Source organism: Mustelus asterias, chromosome 3 (assembly GCF_964213995.1).
Source record: "Mustelus asterias chromosome 3, sMusAst1.hap1.1, whole genome shotgun sequence".
In the NCBI taxonomy this organism is placed as follows: domain Eukaryota; kingdom Metazoa; phylum Chordata; class Chondrichthyes; order Carcharhiniformes; family Triakidae; genus Mustelus; species Mustelus asterias.
The window spans coordinates 95,542,922-95,562,810 of record NC_135803.1 but is presented as its reverse complement, the minus strand read 5'-3'; the positions used below and the strand labels follow the sequence as shown (position 1 = coordinate 95,562,810).

At 48.0% G+C, this 19,889-nt stretch overlaps 1 protein-coding gene across 5 annotated transcripts in view; it reads left to right on the top strand.

Annotated features, from left to right (window-relative positions):
* The first annotated feature begins 5,036 nt into the window (after nucleotides 1-5,036).
* The window catches only part of dnah1 (dynein, axonemal, heavy chain 1), a 510,234-nt gene continuing 495,381 nt past the window's right edge, over nucleotides 5,037-19,889 (top strand). For 3 of the 5 annotated variants that reach the window (XM_078209369.1, XM_078209374.1, XM_078209375.1), the window contains exon 1: nucleotides 5,037-5,128. The gene's annotated coding sequence lies outside the window, so the exon portion shown is untranslated. Of the gene's footprint in view, nucleotides 5,129-5,318; nucleotides 5,400-19,889 lie in introns of those variants that run through there. The other 2 variants (XM_078209371.1, XM_078209370.1) reach the window with 2 other exon arrangements.

The following is a 19,889-nucleotide window of genomic DNA, read 5'->3' as shown; positions in this document are numbered from 1 at the left end:
CTGAGTTATACTTCGCCCCTCTCAGCTTGAGCCCGTGACCCCTCGTGATCGTCACCTCCGACCTGGGAAAAAGCTTCCCACTGTTCACCCTATCTATACCCTTCATAATCTTGTATACCTCTATTAGATCTCCCCTCATTCTCCGTCTTTCCAAGGAGAACAACCCCAGTCTACCCAATCTCTCCTCATAGCTAAGACCCTCCATACCAGGCAACATCCTGGTAAACCTTCTCTGCACTCTCTCCAATGCCTCCACGTCCTTCTGGTAGTGCGGCGACCAGAACTGGACGCAGTACTCCAAATGCGGCCTAACCAGCGTTCTATACAGCTGCATCATCAGACTCCAGCTTTTATACTCTATACTCCGTCCTATAAAGGCAAGCATACCATATGCCTTCTTCACCACCTTCTCCACCTGTGTTGCCACCTTCAAGGATTTGTGGACTTGCACACCTAGGTCCCTCTGTGTTTCTATACTCCTGATGACTCTGCCATTTATTGCATAACTCCTCCCTACATTATTTCTTCCAAAATGCATCACTTCGCATTTATCCGGATTAAATTCCATTTGCCACCTCTCCGCCCAATTTTCCAGCCTATCTATATCCTGCTGTATTGCCCGACAATGCTCTTCGCTATCCGCAATTCCAGCCATCTTTGTGTCATCCGCAAACTTGCTGATTACACCAGTTACACCTTCTTCCAAATCATTTATATATATCACAAATAGCAGAGGTCCCAGTACAGAGCCCTGCGGAACACCACTGGTCACAGACCTCCAGCCGGAAAAAGACCCTTCGACCACTACCCTCTGTCTCCTATGGCCAAGCCAGTTCTCCACCCATCGAGCCACTTCTCCTTGTATCCCATGAGCCTTAACCTTCTTAACCAACCTGCCATGTGGGACTTTGTCAAATGCCTTACTGAAATCCATATAGACGACATCCACGGCCCTTCCTTCATCAACCGTTTTTGTCACTTCCTCAAAAAACTCCACCAAATTTGTAAGGCACGACCTCCCTCTTACAAAACCATGCTGTCTGTCACTAATGAGATTGTTCCGTTCTAAATGCACATACATCCTGTCTCTAAGAATCCTCTCCAACAACTTCCCTACCACGGACGTCAAGCTCACCGGCCTATAATTTCCTGGGTTATCCCTGCTACCCTTCTTAAACAACGGGACCACATTCGCTATCCTCCAATCCTCAGGGACCTCACCCGTGTCCAAAGAAGCGACAAAGATTTCCGTCAGAGGCCCAGCAATTTCATCTCTCGTCTCCCTGAGCAGTCGAGGATAGATGCCATCAGGCCCTGGGGCTTTGTCAGTTTTAATGTTCCCTAAAAAACCTAACACTTCCTCTCTCGTAATGGAGATTTTCTCTAACGGGTCAACACCTCCCTCCGAGACACTCCCGGTTAACACGCCCCTCTCCTTCGTGAATACCGATGCAAAGTATTCATTTAGGATCTCCCCTATTCCCTTGGGTTCTAAGCATAATTCCCCTCCTTTGTCCCTGAGAGGTCCGATTTTCTCCCTGACAACTCTTTTGTTCCTAACGTATGAATAGAATGCCTTAGGATTCTCCTTAATCCTGCCTGCCAAGAACATCTCGTGCCCTCTTTTTGCCCTTCTAACTCCCCGTTTGAGTGCTAGGATCACTGCTTTTTTTTTACCATATATAAATGATGAGAAACTGCAACCATGTGTAAGGATTTCCTTGCACATCTTAATACATTCCGTATTGCATTAAAATTCTCATTTGTGCTGGAGCAGTCTAATAAGCTCCCTTTTTACGTGCTAGTTGTGAAATCCACCAATGGTTTTGCCATGATTGTCTACAGCAAACCTACCTTCACTGGTCAATATACACTTTGGGACTTGCGTAGCTCCATGCACTTTTAGATTGGCTTCATCAGCAGTCCTGTAAATGGAGCCACTTGCACACCTTGTAAGCTTGATGCAGAAATAGAACAGATCAAAGCTATCCTGTAGGACAATGACTATCCTGATGAGATCAGCTATGCATTGCACAGATTTGCAAATGAACCAGAAGCCAACCAGGCTTGGACCTGAAAAGTGCCCATTCAACCTCAAATTGCCCTGGAAAGACAAAGTATCTCAAAAATTTGAGAAGGTTAAGCAAGCTATTTGTCATTGTTACTATGCAGTGGCTATGCAAGTGGTATTTTCCAATGATTGGCTCATCAAATCAAATAGCTTACTCCTATGGAAAAAACGATTGATGAGTGTAGGCCCCTTATAGTCAGAAATGGGAGAATTCATAATGGGAACAAAGAAATGGTTCAGGAACTAAATTTGTATTTTACTTCTGTCTTCACAAAGGAAGACATGAATAATATACCAGAGGTTCTGAGAGAAACAAGTTTTAGTAAGGAGTTGAAATCACCATTAGAGAAATGGTTTTGGGGAAATGGATGGGATTGAAAGTGGATAAATCTCCGGGGCCTGATAATCTTCACCCTAGAGTACTTAAGGAAGTAGCCCTTTGGTGGTCATTTTCTAAAATTCTTTGGACTCTGGACTGGTTCCTACAGATTGGAGGGTAGCTAATGTAAGCCTACTATCCAAAAAAGGAGGTAGACAGAAAACAGGGAACTACAGACCAGTGAGCCCAACATCAGTGCTGGGGAAGTTGTTGGAGTCCATTATCAAGAATTTCATAACTAGCATTTGGAACGTAGCAGTATAATCAGACAAAGTCACCATGGATTTACAAAGGGGAAATCATGCTTGACAAATCTATTGGAATCCTTTGAAGATTTGACTAGTAGAATTGACCAAGGAGAACCAGTGGATGTGGTTTACTTAGACTTTCAGAAGACTTTCAATAACGTCTCACATGGTAGACCACTATGTAAAGTTAAAGCACATGGGATTATGGGTAGTGTCTTGAAATCGATAGAAAGCTGGCTAGCAGATAGGAAGCAAAGAGTTGGCATAAATGGGCCTTTCTCCGATTGGCAGGCAGTGACTAGTGGGGTACCGCAGGGATCTGTGCTAGGACCCAAACTGTTCACATTAAATATTCATGATTTGGAAGATGGAACTAAATGTATCGTCTCCAACTACAAAGTTGGATGGGGGTGGTGAGCTGTGAGGAGGATGCAGAGATGCATCAGCGTGATTTGGACAGGCTGAGTGATTGGGCATATAAATAGCAGATACTATATAATGTTGATAAATGTGAGGCTATCCACTTCGTAGCAATAATAGGAAGGCAGATTATTATTGAATGGGTGTAAATTGAAAGAGGTGGATACTCAGCGAGACCTTGGTATTCTTGTGCATCAGTCGCTGAAAGTAAGCACGCAGGTGCAGCAGGCAGAAAAGAAGGCAAGTGGTACGTTGGCCTTCATAGCAAGAGGATTTAAGTATAGGAATAGTGATGTTTTACTGCAATTGTACAGGGCATTGGTGAAGCCACACCTGGAGTACTGTGTGTAGTTTTGGTGTCCTTATCTGAGGAAGGATGACCTTGCGATAAAGGAAGTACAGCGAAGGTTTACCAGGCTGATACCTGGGATGGCAGGTCTGTCATATGAGTTGAGATTAGGATCATATTCATTGGACTTTAGAAGAGTGATCTCATAGAAATTTATAAAATTCTAACTGGATTAGACAGGGTAGATTCAGAAAGAATGTTCCCAATGGTGGGGGAGTCCAGAACTCTGGGTCATAGTGTGAAGATAAAGGGTAAACCTTTTAGGACTGAGGTGAGGAGAAATTTCTTCACCTAGAGAGTGGTGAATCTATGGAATTCTCTATCACAGAAAGTAGTTGATGACAAAACATTGTGTGATTTCAAGATAAAATTGGATATATTTCTTGGGACTAAAGGGATCAAGGGATATTGGGGGGAAGGGGGATCAGGATATTGAAGTTGATGATCAGCCATAATCATAATGAATGGCAGAGCAGGATTGAAGGGCTGAATGGCCTACTCTTGCTTCTATTTTCTATGTTTCCATGTTTCTATGTCTGTAATATGCAGAGAACAGGCCATACTCAACCAGCCCACAATTACAAAATTAAAACAAAATGTCTCCTGTAAGTTGTGATTCTGCAATTGGGTAGCACTTTCTAAACAATCCTGAGTGCGCTAATAGCTATAATGACAACCAATTTTGACAATCAATCTAGCTTGTACCATGAATCATTTACGCTTGCTCGAAGCAACATAAATTCATAGCAAATACCCATACTCGACAAAGAAAAGGAATATGCATAAGCCTCACATCTTGCTTTGAGTTACCTGTGAACTTGGGAAGCCTATAGCATCGCCCCCCCCCTTCCTTCATGACAATGGGGCCGATTTTACCAAATCGGCTCTAAGTGCCGGGTGCGGTCGTAAATCAGACCCGCGCCCGGCAGCCGCACTCCAGCGCCCCCATACGCCTTTTTTCGGCGCGGGTCCAGTGGGCGGGGCCTAGTGCATTTGCATCTGTTGGCGCAGTTCGGAGCCAGCGCGCCCGAGCGCGAAAGTCAAAGGCAGCGCTGACAGCACTGCTGTCTGCGCTGTCTTTGACTTTCCCTGGTCGGGGGGGTAGGGGGGGTGGGATGTGACGTCTCTTCCCTGGGGGGGGCGATGGGGGGGGGGGATTTAACGTCTCGTCCCTGAGGGGGGGGGGGGGGGGTAGGGGGGATGTGACATCTCTTCCCTGAGGGGGGGGTGGGGGGGGATCTGATGTCTCTTCCCTGAGGGGGAGGGGGGGGATGTGATGTCTCTTCCCTGGGAGGGGGGGCAGGGGGGGATGTGACGTCTCTTCCCTGAGGGGGGGTGGGGGGGGGTATGTGACATCTCCACCCCCCCCCCCCCCCCAGGGAAGAGACGTCACATTCCCCCCCCCCCCCCCCTTCAGGGAAGAGACGTCACATCCGCCCCTCCCCCCCCCCCCCTCAGGGAAGAGACGTCACGTCCCCCCCTACCCCCCTCAGGGAAAAGATGTCACACCCCCCCCTACCCCCCCCCCCCCCTCAGGGAAGAGATGTCACATTCCCCCCCCCCCCCCCCAGTGAAGAGATGTCATCCTACCCATCAGGAACCCCGGAGCAAGGCCAGGATCCAGGATCGCAAGATGCTTTCGACGGACACCAGCGATCAAGGTAGGTTGGGGGCCCGGGGGGTCCGATCCCGGAGGGGGGGTGGGGGGGGGGTGCTGGCGGGGCCTGCGTCCCAGGGTGGTCCGATCAGGGGTGGAGGGGGGGGGGTGGGTTGGACTGCCGGGGTGGTTCGCAGGGGCGGTCTGCGAAGGGTGGTCGGGGGCGATTTGGCGGTTCAGTTGCTGAGTTGAAGCCCTATCGGACTTGAATTCAGCAACACGGTAAATGCGCGGGCACCGATCGGATTGAAGCCTCCTAATGTGGGAATCCTTGGGTAAGTTGGGCGCAGGCTTCACTATGCCGATTTAAATCGGACCGGTGCCCGGATCAGCCGTTGGTTAAGGCGCGATTGGCCTTGGGTCAGGTCTGGACCGTGTTTTAGGCCCGACGCCCAACTTTACCATGATTTCGTGCCCGAAAACGGGTGCGAAAGTTTGGTAAAATCGGGCCCAATACCTTGGCCAATCATATCTGACTTGCCAATCAGCCAATATCTTTTCTTCCAGTAGTATAAATTGTGGTGATTGTTTAAAATTTGACATTCTTGCACTTCTTCTGATACTTGATGAAAAGCTTCAGCAGCATATCTCTTCAGCTATATTCAAATTTTTGTATGGCCAAGCAAACATGTGCCAGATTCCTAGGAAATGGGTAGAGTATAGTCATCCTGCATCAGTCTGCATCCTGCACCCTGATCTTTCAGCACTTCAGAACAGATTCACCAGCTTGCTGCTTGGAGACAAAGGTTATCCACTCAGAAGTTATTTGATGATACCTGTGAGGAACCCAGGCAATGATACCCAAGAGTACTAAAATCAAAGTCATGTGGCAACAAGTCATGGGGTGAATCTCCCACCCCACTGCGCTAATTCTCTAGCGCAGTGAGTTGGGAGAATGTTGTGTCCGGGCATGCACGGGATTCGCACATGTGTTCCTGCCGCGTGTGCATCGCCCAGCGCTGGATTTCCAGCGCCATCTGATTAGCGCTGGAAACAGGCGGGAACACCAAGTAAGTACTTCATATCTTATTTTAATGTTATTTTAACATGATTAGCGGGCCCGGGACTGAATTCTCCCAAGCCTGCGAGCATCTCCCACCCCGTCAGGAATATTTCACTCCAGCGGGGTTCAGATTAGCTCCTCACTTTCGGGGAACTAGTGGCCTGACCCTGCTGGAATGAAGGGATGGCAATTGGGGCCCCACAGGGGGTCGGGCGATGGGGGGGGGTGGCGGTGTGTGGTGCCCCCTGGGCAAGGCCACCCTGCAGTGCCAGCCTGTGCCCCCTGGCACTAAGGGTCAAAGTGCCCATGCCCAGGGGGCACCTTGGCACTACCCACTGGACATCAGGCAGTGCCAAGGGGGTGGGCCCTATAGGGGTGGGGGCTGGTGAGGGACGAGGCTTAGGGGCAATCAGTGGGGGTGGGGGGTCCCGCTGTCACTCTGTATGGGTGTTGTGAAACTTCTTACTCTGCATGGAGATCGATGGGGGCAGGAGGGAGACCAACGATCGGGGCAGGTTGGGGGTGGGGCGTGGGAGGGGTTGGGACTGCTGGGGGGGGGGGTGGGGTGAATCTGTTTTGGGGACGGGCTGGAGATCGGGGTGGGCTGGGGACTGTCTGCCAGGGGGGTCTGCTGGAGGGGAGGGCGGGGGGTGGAGGTGGTGCTGGAGGTTGGGGCTGTCCGGGACAGGGGGGTGGGTCGAGGCTAGCCCGGGAATCGTTGGTGGGGCGGTGGGGGGGCCACGATCGGGCCATGGAGGTATTGGGGGGGCAGCACTGCGGGGATCCTGGGCTAGCCAGTGATCGAGCTGGCCAGCAAACGGGGAGGCTGACAGTTCGCAGCCACTGCGCATATGCGGAGGCCCGCTGATCTCAGCCTCTCCAGCGTGAATAAGCCCTGCCCCCTGAAATTTAATGATAATCACAGGTGGCCTCTGCAGTGTACAGAGTGTGAGAGATTCTAGTGTGAACTCCCACCGAAAAAACCAGTGTGATTTATGTGAGAAGCAGGCCTCACTCTTTACTAATTTTTCTCATTCAAATTCTGAAGCAGTAGTTTATTCAAACGTTCTTGCAAGAGCGGGTGTCCGATAAGTAGGCACACCCAGAAAACATACTCAGCTCATTTTTATACAGCAGTTTTGAGTCTCTCCACGCCTCTCCCTTCCATGATTAGGTTATATTGTCATTTGAAGAAGCCTATCCTAGGTCTGCCCTTCTTCCACTCTTCTAATCCTTTTACCCCTTACTCGTGTTTGTTTTATGCCTTATTTGATTATCTATTTTTGTGCAAGCTTCTTGTGTGTGTGCTAGCTGCAGTTGTCAGCGATTTTTCTAATTCCATAAGTTTTGTAAGAGGGAGGTCGTGCCTTACAAATTTGGTGGAGTTTTTTGAGGAAGTGACAAAAACGGTTGATGAAGGAAGGGCCGTGGATGTCGTCTATATGGATTTCAGTAAGGCATTTGACAAAGTCCCACATGGCAGGTTGGTTAAGAAGGTTAAGGCTCATGGGATACAAGGAGAAGTGGCTCGATGGGTGGAGAACTGGCTTGGCCATAGGAGACAGAGGGTAGTGGTCGAAGGGTCTTTTTCCGGCTGGAGGTCTGTGACCAGTGGTGTTCCGCAGGGCTCTGTACTGGGACCTCTGCTATTTGTGATATATATAAATGATTTGGAAGAAGGTGTAACTGGTGTAATCAGCAAGTTTGCGGATGACACGAAGATGGCTGGAATTGCGGATAGCGAAGAGCATTGTCGGGCAATACAGCAGGATATAGATAGGCTGGAAAATTGGGCAGAGAGGTGGCAGATGGAATTTAATCCGGATAAATGCGAAGTGATGCATTTTGGAAGAAATAATGTAGGGAGGAGTTATACAATAAATGGCAGAGTCATCAGGAGTATAGAAACACAGAGGGACCTAGGTGTGCAAGTCCACAAATCCTTGAAGGTAGCAACACAGGTGGAGAAGGTGGTGAAGAAGGCATATGGTATGCTTGCCTTTATAGGACGGGGTATAGAGTATAAAAGCTGGAGTCTGATGATGCAGCTGTATAGAACGCTGGTTAGGCCACATTTGGAGTACTGCGTCCAGTTCTGGTCGCCGCACTACCAGAAGGACGTGGAGGCATTGGAGAGAGTGCAGAGAAGGTTTACCAGGATGTTGCCTGGTATGGAGGGTCTTAGCTATGAGGAGAGATTGGGTAGACTGGGGTTGTTCTCCTTGGAAAGACGGAGAATGAGGGGAGATCTAATAGAGGTATACAAGATTATGAAGGGTATAGATAGGGTGAACAGTGGGAAGCTTTTTCCCAGGTCGGAGGTGACGATCACGAGGGGTCACGGGCTCAAGCTGAGAGGGGCGAAGTATAACTCAGACATCAGAGGGACGTTTTTTACACAGAGGGTGGTGGGGGCCTGGAATGCGCTGCCAAGTAGGGTGGTGGAGGCAGGCACGCTGACATCGTTTAAGACTTACCTGGATAGTCACATGAGCAGCCTGGGAATGGAGGGATACAAACGATTGGTCTATTTGGACCTAGGAGCGGCACAGGCTTGGAGGGCCGAAGGGCCTGTTTCCTGTGCTGTACTGTTCTTTGTTCTTTGTTAACCGTTAACCACATCTTTTGTTTGTCTGACCTTATTACATTCACACACTCTATGGGTCAGTCTTGTGATTTTTCTGCAGAAGCAACATTCCCATCTGTTTTTCCCTTTTCTTCTTCGTTAATATTTGTTGTCTTCTGCATACTGGGGAGGGGTCTCATATGTTCCTTCGAGTTCTTTGAGCATTATTTCAGAAGCTTTCTCCATTCCCGTGGTTTCGTCAATATCATCTATCCTATCACTGTCTAACAGGTACATACTCTCCTTCTGATTTCCTTTCATTGACATCTGTTTTGTCAAGGCTGTCTCAATCAGTCGCTGAGTCAGCCCCCTTACACAAGGGATAATGCAGCACCCGATTGCTATTAGTAATCCAGCAACCGTGATTAGGGAGGTAAAAACCGAGACTACCATGCCTTTCCATTTCCCGAACCAGTTCTCTAAAAACCCTGTAAGGGACGTGTCTACCCCTGAGTTCTCGGCCATTTCCTCAGCAAAGGTTGTTAGTGCCTGTAGCGCCCGAGTGATTGATCCATCAGGTGCTGTGTTATTTGGGATAAAAGTGCAACATCTTCCTCCCAACATCACGCACACGCCTCCTTTCTCGGCTAAAATCATATCTAAAGCCATTCTGTTCTCCCAAGCCATTCTACTGGTGGCATCTAGTTGTTCAGCTATGCCTTTTACCGCGTCTCTAGTATAGTTAATAAATCCCTGTTGGTGACCCACCAGAAAAGAGCTGATTCAAAGCCCGATGCAATCTGGTTGCGGGCCTTAAATTCGTCCGGTACTCCTCTCGGTATCCCTATGGAATCTAAGTATATTTGGTCATCAAAGGAGGTCTCTATCGCTGTCCTTTTACTCCTTCCTCCTTTTATTACCTTTTCTTTCTCAAATGCCAGGGTAAATGGTATAGCCAATTGGACAATTGCGCAGGTCCCTTTCCACTGGGGAGGTAGGGTCGATCTCAGTACTTTTCCTCCGCAGTACCACCATAAATCCGCTCTGGGAACGTTCAATAATGAGTAGTTCCCTCCCCTGGTTGTTCCAGTTACGTTCTCAGTCTCTGTGCATGACTTCAGCTCTCCCACATTTTTGGTTAGCTTTGCACCATGTCGACTCACGCATGAGGTGTGATTCACGGTAGTGGCGAAGAATGCAGGGGGAGTCTTTAAATCCTTCATCTCTAGGGGAGGGAACATTAATGACAAAGATGTGCAGGTTCGATTGCCCCAAGCCGTCTTGTCCTGATACAGGGCTAACATGCACTCCATGCCCTTTTGGTCATGCTCCCACCCCAGCGGGAAGGGTGCTACTCGGGCTATCGGTCTACCAGAGGCACAAGCATAGCAATTGCTTTTGTTCAAACTTTCTACGGTGTATTTTATCCATTCTACCCAGGCATTTGTATCCCCAAATCCGGTCTCTATCTCAATGGTCTGCCTCAAGTCCTTTACATCTATTACTTTTACTATCCTAGGATCATTGTGGGGGGCAAAGGGTTGTATCTGTGGCATTCGGGTAGTTCCACCGTCTGTCTTTTTGACTGGTTTTCTCTTGTCCACCTTTATTCGGAAACAACATTTTGGGTAGTTTCCCCCTTCTGTCTTTATTTCCAACCCAAACACTTTATTGTCCATCTGCTGATGTACGGTCCTCCCCCCCATCTTCTCATGCCACTCGGTTTTCTTTATCGTTAGATTTATCGGATTACATTTCTTATCCGGACAATCCGGACCCGGTCGGATAGGGCTCTGGTGGATCGAGATGATCTCTCTTATCTGCGAGCTATAGGCCCCAAGACCATCCCCATAAGATTTGAGAGAGTTATCAGCAACACGGTATCCTCTCTGGCTTTCCACATCCCCAAACACTATTAGCCTACAAACATCTACCTCTATCACTTGTGGATTAGAACTCTTCGGGATCGTGACTTTGAACATTGTCCCATCATTGGGATCCGGTTCCCATTTCTCCCATGTTGGGAACCCCGTTACTAGAGGAATTAGTAGTGCGTACCAACACACCCGTCCCATTCTAATCTAGCCTTAGTTCCTTAGCGGACAAGGAGAGAGAGAGAGAGAAACTCAGTACATAATATTACAAACTGTATTCCCGCGCTCGCGTCGCTACAAAAGAGTTCGTTACTCAAAGTCTCTTCAGTTTCAGTTTCAATGGTTCCCCTGTCAATTCGGTCGTCCAGGTTCCTTCCCCGACAGGGGTTTCCACCGGCCCCTTGATTCTGGTGTAGTGGGTACATCGCCTGTACTCCCCAATGGCTCCCTTGGTGTAAGATTGCCATGATCTCCCTCATCAGCATCTTGTTTATCATTTCCCGGCCATCAGGCAACATCCATCGCCCTTTGGTCGTCTTTCTTGCCCCCAACACCTCTAATTCCTGCTCTTCCTTCGCGCTAAACATTGGTCTCCCTTCGGCTTCTGGCACAGTTGGCACTAAGACCAGTATCTCGACGGGTCGGGGGTTTAGGGCCGCTTCCTTAGCTATCTCGTCTGCTAGTCTATTTCCTCTTGATTCTGGATCATCCCCTTTTTGGTGTCCATTTACATGAACCACTGCTATCTCTCCTGGGAGTAAGAGGTTCTCCAATACCTGCTTTACTAACTCCTCATGGGCCAATTCCTTGCCTCTGCTATTTATCAGTCCCCTTTCTTGCCATATTTTACCGAACGTCGTTCTTATGGCTGTTTCCGTAGTCAGGAGGGCCTGGTATGGTCCTTCCCAGTCCGGTTGCAGTTTGGTTTCCTTCCACGACTTTACTAAAACCCAGTCTCCTGGGTGGATTCGATGGACTGCGAACTCGAGCGGTGGAGTTTGTGCCAATAATCCCTGTTTCCTGAGGAAGGATAAAGAGGAGGACAGGCCCAGTATATACTTCTTTAGAAACAGATCCTTAGTCTCCGGGATCGGCAAACCCCCTTTTGTCCCCATATAGGGCAGTCCAAACAACATCTCATAAGGGGACAGTCCCAGGTCTTTTCGTGGGGCAGTCCGAACCCGTAGCAGAGCTATGGGTAGACATCAGGTCCAGGGTAGTTTGGTTTCCACCACTAATTTAGACAGTTGTCTTTTTAGAGTTTGGTTCATCCGCTCGACTCTCCCTGAAGAGGGAGGGTGCCAAGGGGTGTGAAATTCCCAAGAGATTCCTAATCCGTTCATTATTCCTTGTAGCACTTTGGAGGTAAAATGACTTCCCTGGTCCGAATCGATGCACTCCACCATTCCATACCGGGGGATCATGTGTTCCAATATTATTTTGGCTACCCCGCCCGCCGTTGCCGTCGCTAAGGGATATGCTTCTACCCAACCGGTCAGATGGTCCACTATGACCAGCATATACCTTAGCCTTCCTACTTGGGGTAATTCGGTGTAATCCACCTGTAGACACTGGAACGGCCTCAGACTGGGCTCCCTTCCCCCTGGAACCTGCCTCCTTAATACCTTCTTGTTGACCCTTTGGCATGTTATGCACCCTTCACATATTTGTTTGGCCACGGTGTATATACGCTTGCATCCATACTTCCTCAATACCAGGTCACACATAGCCTGTACTCCCCAATGGCTCCCTTGGTGTAAAATTGCCATGATCTCCCTCATCAGCATCTTGTTTATCATTTCCCGGCCATCAGGCAACATCCATCGCCCTTTGGTCGTCTCTTGCCCCCAACACCTCTAATTCCTGCTCTTCCTTCGCGCTAAACATTGGTCTCCCTTCGGCTTCTGGCACAGTTGGCACTAAGACCAGTATCTCGACGGGTCGGGGGTTTAGGGCCGCTTCCTTAGCTATCTCGTCTGCTAGTCTATTTCCTCTTGATTCTGGATCATCCCCTTTTTGGTGTCCATTTACATGAACCACTGCTATCTCTCCTGGGAGTAAGAGGTTCTCCAATACCTGCTTTACTAACTCCTCATGGGCCAATTCCTTGCCTCTGCTATTTATCAGTCCCCTTTCTTGCCATATTTTACCGAACGTGTGTACTACTCTGAAGGCATACTTGGAATCGGTATATATGGTCCCTTCTTTACCTTGCAGTTCTTTGAGGGCCCTTCCTAGTGCATAGAGCTCACAGGTTTGTGCTGACCAGTCATTAGGCAGTCTGCTGGCTTCGATAACACTGCCTTCTATCCCATCCACTATTGCGTATTCATTGTGCCTCCTACCCTCAATCACTCTGGAAGATCCGTCAATGAATAACCTGGAGCCCGCATGCAGGGGGTATCCCTGAGGTCCATCCTCACTTTTGTTTGGTATTCTATGATGTCTAGGCAGTCATGCTCAAGGTTGACAGGGGCTTCTCCTCCCTCCCTCCAAAGGAATGTGGCTGGGTTTAGACAAGTGTCCATGACCAGGGTGAGGTCATCTTTCTCTATTAGAATGGCTTCGTACTTTAAAATCCTAGAGTCCGTAAGCCATCGCCCAGCTCTCTGGTTTAATATCGTCTGCACCTGATGTGGGGTGCTAACTGTTAAGACTCCTCCGAACGTGAGCTTTCGGCTCTCCTGCACAGGCAATGTGGTCGCTGACACCGCCTGTACACACTCTGGCCACCCTCTGGACACTAGGTCTAACAATTTAGACAAATATGCTGCCTCTTGTCCCCCCATCGTTGGGTCAAAACCCCCAGGGCCGCCTCTTTATCCACGGTTGCGAACAGGTGGAAGGGCTTCTCCAGGGAGGGTAGCACAAGGACGAGGCATGAATCAGACTTTTCTTCAACTCCTCCACCTGTTCTCTCTCCTCGTCTGTCCAAGTTAGGGTCTGTGGCTCCTCCTCTAACAACTTCAGGTACAATTTTTTTGTTTTCTGAGCATATGATCCAATCCATAGTCTACAATACCTTGTTAACCCCAGAAACTTCCTTAGCTCCCTTTTTGTTCGGGGGAGTGCTATTCCCACTATTCCTTCGATTCTCTCGGGGCTTATCTTTCTTTTTCCCTCGCTGATCAAATGCCCTAGGTATTTTACTTCCTTCTCCACATATTGTAACTTCTTTTTCGAAACCCTTAATCCCTGCTTTCCTAGAAAATTCAACAGTTGATTGGTGGCCTTTGTCACTTTCCCCTCCTTTTCCCCTGTGATCAACAGATCGTCTACATATTGCAACAAGGTCGTCCCTTCTGGGCTCGAGACCTTCTCCAGGATTTGTTCCAGAACCTGACCAAACAAATTTGGTGATTCAGTAAATCCCTGGGGAAGCACCGTCCACCGATATTGTTGTTTTCGTCCTGTCCTGGGATTCTCCCATTCAAAGGCAAACACATCTCTACTCCCCTTCGCCAGTGGGCATGCCCAAAAGGCGTCCTTCAGATCCACCACACTGAACCATTTGTGGTCGTGTGGGATTTTACTCAGGAGGGTATAAGGGTTGGTAACAACCGTGTGGCGGACCTGTACTATCCGATTAAGTGCTCTCAGATCTTGCACCAATCTGTAGGCACCGTCTGGCTTTCTGACAGGTAGGATGGGGGTATTGTAGGGAGACATGCATGGTTCTAACAGGCCGTCCCTGATTAATCCTTCAATCACAGGTTGTAGTCCCTTCCTTCCTTCAGCAGGAATTGGATATTGTCTTTCACAAACTATTTCCCCTGCCTTCTTTAGACTAATCTCAAGGGGAGGGATCTGTAGACCCCCTCGGTTCCCTTCCTGCGCCCATACGACGGGGTCTATTTGTTTCTCCTGTTCTTCAGTTAACATGGCCATTCGTATAGTTATCCTTTGGTCGCATACTCCAATCCCCAGTCCCAGGAGTATTATTAAATCTCTCCCCAACAGATTACTCCCTATTTCAGGAATATATAACAACTGTCCTCTTACTTCCCCTCCATCGTATCCAATCGTCATTACTTCACATATGGGAACAGTGAATCCTTCTCCCTTCACCCCGGATACCGTCAGTTCTTGCCTCGAGACTTCTATTCCTTGGGGTACAAAGTTTAAAGATGATCTTGCTGCCCCCGTATCTACTAAAAACACCGTATTTTCCTTATAAGGCCCCACCTGTAAATTTATCAAGGGTTCCCGGTGGGTCCCCGGGGGCAGGAACCCCTGACTCCCCTAGTCTTCTTCGAAGTTCATGAGCGGAACCGCTCGTTCTTCCCTCCTCAGCTCGGGGCATTCCCTCTTAAAATGTCCTGTCCTCCCGCAATGGTAACATCCCGCTTGTTGGGGCCTCCACCCTTGTCCTTGTCGGTTGAACCCCCTTGAGGGTCCGCCTCGCCCCCTTCCCCTTCCTCTATTATCCACATACTGCCACCCTCGAACCTGACTCCTGGTGGTTGGTTCCGCCCGTTTCTTCACTATCTCGTCAACTGTGGCCACCATCATTTTGGCCTTCTGTTTTTCTTTCTCGTCCTCTCTCCTTATGAACACTTTCTGAGCTTCTCTTAACAATTCATCAAGCTATTTCTCACTCCACCCGTCTATTTTCTGGATTTTCTTTTGGATATCTGGCCGTGCCTTGGTAACAAAGTGGATCCTGAGGAGTCCCTGTGCCACTGGGTCCTCAGGATCCATTCCTGAATATTTTCTCATCGTGTCTCGTAACCTTTGCAAGAAGGCCGAGGGAGCTTCATCCTTTTCCTGACGCACTTCAAATGCTTTAGTTAGATTCTGGGATTTCGGCACTGCCTCTCTAATCCCCTTTATCATTAGGTCCCTGAGATCCATCATACGTCTCCGATCTTGTGCTTCGTCATTGTCCCATAGGGGGTCTACGTTGGGATACTTCTGTTCCGTTGGCACCACGCCCACGCCAGGGGGATTCTCTTGTTCCCATAACCTCATAGCTGACCTCCTTATCATTCCCCTCTCTTCCCCGGTAAAAAGGATGTTCATTATAGACATTAATTCGGTCCACGTAAATATGCTGGGTCCCAAAAACTGGTCCACCTGTTCGGCTAACCCAATAGGGTCCTCCATGAGGGCTTTCATTTCTTTCTGAAATGCTCTCACTTCCCCTGAAGTCAAGGGAGCGTTCACGAATCCGATTTCCCCCGGTCCCATGGGAACCTCTCTCAGTGGATACATCTTATCCCCTGATTTTTGTTTATCAGGGAGTGGAAAATTCCGGATGTTCTTCTCACATTGTTTTATTTCCTGTGCTAATTTTGATTTAGTACCTTTTGGTCTAGGGGTAAAACTTGACCTATGGTTGTCCTCGTTAGATTTTTGCGAATCTTCTGGGACTGCTCTGTCTGTCGCTGTAGGCCCCCCACCCTCCAGTGGGTGATCGTCTGGTTGGTTATCCAAATTGTCCTGTAGGGACGCATATGGCGGGGGTAAATGGGCGAGAACGTCCCAAGAAGGGGGAGGTGGTGTAGAGGATTGTTCCTCTTCTGGTTGTTTGACCATTGTCATGGGGTACAACCTGTATCCATCGGGTCTGGTCCCCCAATCGCCCCTCCAACAAGAGGCATAGTCGGACTCTTCCTTACTGTATGGCTGTTTTTGATTGACATATGTATTTAGAATTTGACAAACCCAATCCTCATCCGACCCGTATTTTGGCCAGAAGATTGACGGAGGACAGATACCCTCCTTTGTCCACACGAAACAACAATATTTTATCATAGTTTTCTGATCTTTTCCCGACGTGTAACTATTGTCTTTCCATTTTCTTAACATCCGTCCCAAAGGACTTTCTGGAGGGATGCTTTTCGGGGCCCTGTCGCCCTTTCTCCCGGGGGACTTATTTTTACTCACTTTATTTCCCATCGTGGTTAACCCGTTAGTTACAATACCCCTAATGATTGTCCCACCCAGTCACCAAGGTAGTACTTAAAAGTCACTGTTCTTACCTTGGTCCGTGCACGGAGTTGCCTGACTGCAGTTGTGCCTACATAAAACTGTATTTCCCTTATTTACTGGTTCAGAATGACTTTCCTTAGGATCCTCGTCAGTCGGCCGGAAGGGGTACTCACCGACGAGAGACTCGAGACCGTTCTAAAGGAACGGGACGCGTCTTCCCAGTCGTCGACGGCGACCACTCCACTGGAGATGACTTGATCCCGGACGAGCCCCCAATTGTGAGAAACAGGCCTCACTCTTTACTAATTTTTCTCGCGTCAAATTCTGAAGCAGTAGTTTATTCAAACGTTCTTGCAAGAGCGGGTGTCCGATAAGGGCGGCACGGTAGCACAGTGGTTAGCACTGCTGCTTCACAGCTCCAGGGACCTGGGTTCGATTCCCGGCTTGGGTCACTGTCTGTGTGGAGTTTTCACATTCTCCTCGTGTCTGCGTGGGTTTCCTCTGGGTGCTCCGGTTTCCTCCCACAGTCCAAAGATGTGCGGGCTAGGTTGATTGGCCAGGCTAAAAAAAAAAATTGCCTTTAGTGTCCTGAGATGTGTAGGTTAGAGGGATTAGTGGGTGGATATGGGGGTAGGGCCTGGGTGGGATTGTGGTCGGTGCAGACTCGATGGGCCGAATGGCCTCTTTCTATACTGTAGGGTTTCTTTCTTTCTTTCTAAGTAGGCACACCCAGCAAACATACTCAGCTCATTTTTATACAGCAGTTTTGAGTCTCTCCACGCCTCTCCCTTCCATGATTAGGTTATATTGTCATTTGAAGAAGCCTATCCTAGGTCTGCCCTTCTTCCACTCTTCTAATCCTTTTACCCCTTACTCGTGTTTGCTTTATGCCTTATTTGATTATCTATTCTTGTGCAAGCTTCTTGTGTGTGTGCTAGCTGCAGTTGTCAGCGATTTTTCTAATTCCATAAGTTAACCGTTAACCACATCTTTTGTTTGTCTGATCTTATAACATTCACACACTCTATGGGTCAGTCTTGTGATTTTTCTGCAGAAGCAACATTCCCATCTGTTTTTCACAATTTTCTCCAGTTTTCCTGCGAATTCGACACTTAGAACTTTTTTGGGAGAATTCCACCCAAGAAATGTCATTCAGCAAGCTATCAGGATGCTAAAGATGCATATCCGGTGCCCGGATAGATCAATACCAGTCAGGTCTCGAGAATGATCATGCTGTGCTGTGCTCTGCACAACATAGTATGGTAGCAAGGATTAGAGCTGCAGAAAGAAAAAGGTGCAGAGCTTTTTGGATTAGAAGAAACTGGAGGAGGAATGTGATGTGGCCAGAGTATGAGCAGCAGTACACAGTGTGGCCTTGTAACTGAAATATTTAGTTCGGCTGCACCAGTGCATCTGCCTGGCAGCCACATCCTGAACAAAACTAACACCGCACCTTCTTGAACACAAAGCAGTCTTGCAATCAACAAAGCATCTGTTTCACAGAAACCCATTGTTTGGCTTTAAGCCTTGTCTTACCATTCATCAGAAATGAGAAGGCTATTGACTGGGCAGCAAACAAAAATGGACAACATGGGAAAGTGGTGCAAACAAGTAATTTTTATGTGACTTAAAAATTAAACAGAAATTTAGCAACATAACATTTAGTTGCTTGGGTAGCACGGAATTTAAGAATTCCTGAAAAAAGAGACGTGCTTTCGAAGCTTTTCATTTGCTGCCTGCTTGTCTCTTTTTTTCAGCAATACTGAATATAATATTGTGCAACATACCCATGTGCATACCCTACTGCAAGTATAAATCTTTACGCTTCCTTATTCTGCTTCTGTCATGTTTGATTTGAGTTATTATTGTCACATGTATTGGGATACAGTGAAAAGTATTGTTTCTTGTGCTCTACAGACAAAACATAGAGTGCATAGGGGATAAGGAAAGGAGAGAGTGCAGAGTACAGTGTTGCAATCACAGCTAGAGTGTAGAGAAAGATCAACTTGATATGTTTATGTAGTGCAGTAATGTGTATGTAGTATAGTAATATGTAATATGTGGTGCAAACCCTGTGGCTTCAGCTGAGTTAGGGGCAGGCTGCTCAAATCTCTAGAAATCTTAGAAACCCTACAGCACAGAAAGAGGCCATTCGGCCCATCGAGTCTGCACTGACCACAATCCCACCCAGACCCTACCCCCACACCCCTACATATTTTACCCACTAATCTCTCTAATCTACGCATCCCAGGACACTAAGGGCAATTTTAGCATGGCCAATCAACCTAACCCGCACATCTTTGGACTGTAGGAGGAAACCGGAGCACCCGGAGGAAACCCACGCAGACACGAGGAGAATGTGAAAACTCCACACAGACAGTGACCCAAGCCGGGAATCGAACCCAGGCCCCTGGAGCTGTGAAGCAGCAGTGCTACCCACTGTGCTACCATGCCGCCCTACTTTGATTGTTAAGATGATCTTGGCTAATGTCATTTGGGTTTTGCAGCTGTGGGGTGCCAAAGACTGCTCTACATACAGAGCTTTGCAGAGCAAGACTCAGGTATTGGATTATGAATCAGTATGTGAGGTACTGACAGTGCTCATTTCATGTCCTATTTCTCCATCTTCTCTCTTGGCCAACCCACATTTTATTGCTAGAAATGAGCTGGTGAGCTCTTTGCTGCACATCAGTGGGGTGCTGAAGGGCTGAAGAATTCTAATTAGGATGAAATTCAGAGTATTTAAGCCATTAATAAGGGCCAGCAAGCATTTGTTTGACTTCTTCAAGAAATGGCCACTTCTGCCAATGACAGTCATCATTGTGACAGTCTGCAGTATCAATGCATTCATGCCTGGAATGGACTCCTCCAAAACCTCGACTGGCATGCATAGTGTGGCTGGAAAATCTGCCAGTATCTCTGACCTCTTTTTGTTGCTACTCAAGAATTATCCTCTTTGCTAATGACGCAAGGTTCAAAATCTGCTTCCAACTGAGTAGAGCTTGGAGCAGACTCTCCTTTACTGTTTCTGTTGGTACCATCTGTTCATGCTCATTTGTGCTGTGTGAGCTACCAGGTTAAAACCTAACTATTTGACTTACCTGCCTTGTCGAAGTATGTATCTCAGTTTATATGGTCTGCATGAATCCTGTGAAGGACTTCATGCTGCACCATCTCCTGCAGAATACATGATAGGCTTGTGCAGGATTAAAGACATGAATTGAAACAGTCATGGTAAGAATCTTTGAAGTGAACATTATACACATGGTTACATTTCGCTTGTTGCTGACATCAAGTCAACATAAATGAGATTGTATGGCACATGGTGATGTGATATTTAATCCTGTTACCAGGTAGTTGGGAGAAGCCATCTCTCCCTCTCCTTTCG